Source organism: Marmota marmota, unplaced genomic scaffold (genome assembly GCF_001458135.2).
Source record: "Marmota marmota marmota unplaced genomic scaffold, marMar, whole genome shotgun sequence".
Classification (NCBI taxonomy): domain Eukaryota; kingdom Metazoa; phylum Chordata; class Mammalia; order Rodentia; family Sciuridae; genus Marmota; species Marmota marmota.
This window is the reverse complement of record NW_026000001.1, coordinates 5,949,517-5,952,092: the sequence shown is the minus strand read 5'-3', so window position 1 is coordinate 5,952,092 and position 2,576 is coordinate 5,949,517. Positions and strand designations below refer to the sequence as shown.

The window sequence follows — 2,576 nt, the reverse complement described above, 5'->3', positions numbered from 1 at the left end:
CACCGCCCTCCACGCTCACCTGGCACCGGCTCTTAAAGGAGCTACGCGGCGTCCCGGTCCCTTGCCCGGGCGACCGGCGGCGGTACTGGGGACCCCACCACCAGGAAGCCTTTCCAGCCTAGGGCTCAGCGTGGCCCCAGGACCCCCCTGCCTTGCTGCGCACAGACCCGCGGGCGGTCCTCCTGTCCATTTCCTTGGCGCGAAGGTCCTCTCCCTGCCGGCCTGGGCTGGAGCTGGAGCCGGCTTCTCTCCGGTCCCCAGTCTTTGTTCACACAGAGCCGCAGCCCGGAGGGCCTTCTTCAGCCCCCGTGCGGCCTGCGAGCGCGCGCACGACGGGCCCAGCCGGCGAAGCGTCTTACCTGCAGCATGCACGTTTACCCTTTACGCGACCCCTGGAGGTGGGAGCCCGGAACTCCACTTTGCTTGGGTGGAAATCGGAAGCTCCAGAGGGGACATGGTTTGTCTCAGGTCACAATCCCGTCAACGCTGGAGTTGGGCGGTTTCCAGAACTCCCTAGCGTTCTTGGGGCGGCACTGGCCCTAACCCCACTCATGACCTCTAGCCTTTGACCCTTCCAGTGAAAACTCACCCCTCTACAGCCCTCCACGACCACCTTAATGTCACCCAGGCAGGCTGGGGAATGTCAGCCCCAGCCCACCACTGTGGGAACATAAGCACGTCCAGAGCGCTAACAAAACATAGATAATGACACCTTGGACCTTATTGGGCCGGAAGCACATGGGGGCCAGTTCTGAGGCCACTCCAAGGTACCTGCAAGTCTCAGGTGGCCACCCTAGGGACAGCTGTGGCTCAGGAGGGGCCTGGTGGGCCCAGAGTCCTTCACTCAAGTTCATCCATTATTTACTGAGCACCTTCTTTGTGCCAGGCCTTGTGCCCTGCACCAGACCCGAGAAAGAGAACAAAGAGCCCTGTATGTGGGAGCTGAGGAGCCCTGGGAGTCTTTGAAGGTAATGATTTGGGGAGGAGGAGTGTGACAGGACACCTCAGACATTTAAAAACTGCCCTTGAGTGAGGTGTTGGGTGGACCATAGGGGCCATCACTCTCCAACCTGGGCCCCCAGCTGGCCTGTCCTCTAGGGTCACCCTGGGGTTTGGAGCTGGGAGTGCAGTGCCTTACTGGAGGGAGGTGGGAAGAGCTGAAGGGCGGCCCTCAGCCAGTGCTTGTTGAGTGAAGGGTCTTAGGAAGCCTGACTGACAGGCCAAGCCCCTCCTGGGACCACAGGCTCAGAGGGTAAATGAAAACTGGACCCTCTGGGCAGAAGGTGGGTGCTGGGCAGGACCCTGCAGGACCTTCCCCTTCCACCCCTGTCTCCTGTGTGCACAGCAGGTGTTTAGGCACTGCTGGTGGCTCTCTTCCCTCCCCAGCCTGAGAAGAGTCCAGGCTTTGTGTGTTTGGGTCGGAGGGGGGAGTGCATTGTTCTTGGCTCAGAGGAAGCACAGGACAAACACCTGGAGGGAGAATCCTGGAAGGAATCCCTGGGAGCCCCTGGACTATTTGGGGTTGGCTCTAGGTTCAGGTCTTCCCTCTCTCCCTGCCCCAAGCTGGACCCTGGCAGGAGGTGGACCCTGAGCCTGGAAGTCAGCTGCATGCATGGCCAGATCAGTGGGGGTGGGAGATATGACCTTGCTGGGTTTCCACTTACTCCTTGTCTGAAAAGTGGGGAAGCTGGGCCCTTGGAATTCAGGCTGAGACTGGAGGGGCCACATGGTAGGAGGTGCCTGCAAGGCTCCTGAGAGGGCAGCGCTGATGTGGTCAGCAATTGCAGATGCCCTGGGAGTGGCCACTGGCTCCTAAGACCTCCGGGCATGTGCAGCACTCCTCACTAAGGCCTGAGCGGGGGTGGATGGTGACCAGGAGTCTCTTCTGTAAGATTTGGGAAGGTAAAGATGTGGCACTCGGCTTCCCCTAAGACCCTGGGCACCCCAGGAGGAAAGGGCCATATGATTGTGTTTCTTTTAAAATCCCAATGGAGGACTCTCATGTAAACCAGCAGTTAAAACCTCGGACTCTGCCACCAGCAAGGTGGAGGTAGTTCCCACTGTGTGGGGGCGTCCCTTTCCCCTCCTCTTGCACTGCTCCCTCAAGGGCCTTGCCTGGGAAGCTGGGACTCTCCACAGCAGCCCACAGCAGCCAGCTTCTCCCCTCCGCGCAGGCGTGGATGGGGACGGGGCTGCGGTGGGCTGAGTAAAGCGGAGTAGCGCTTTGCATCTGCGCTGGGCCCAGGCTGTGGTCGCTGGGCCAGGAGCGGGATGTCTACTGCGACTGTAGGTGCCTACCGCGGGCCAGCGCCAAGCCGGACTGGGGCTGAGGTCGCTGCCTCCGAGTCCGCGGGGCTGACAGTACTTTGCGTGGGCCGGGGAGGCGCCGAGGCTAGGGCGGAGGTCAGGCGGGCAGCGGCGCGGGAACGCTTGCACCCGGCTGGCAGGTGCGGGGAGCCGGGAGGCCGGGCGGCCCGCGCGCGCCCTCTGCAGCCCACAGGTCGCGGCGCAGGCTGGTCGCCACCGCCGCCGCAGGAGAGAGAAGGAGGTGGATCTCTTTCCTGAAAAGAGTGGTG

At 62.0% G+C, this 2,576-nt stretch overlaps 1 protein-coding gene across 1 annotated transcript in view; it reads right to left on the bottom strand.

Moving 5' to 3' along the window:
• The window catches only part of Dusp8 (dual specificity phosphatase 8), an 18,250-nt gene extending 17,933 nt beyond the window's left edge, over positions 1-317 (bottom strand). Inside the window, exon 1 of the mRNA XM_048807882.1 lies at positions 168-317. The gene's annotated coding sequence lies outside the window, so the exon portion shown is untranslated. The remainder of the gene's footprint in view (positions 1-167) is intronic.
• Between the last annotated feature and the right edge of the window lie 2,259 nt (positions 318-2,576).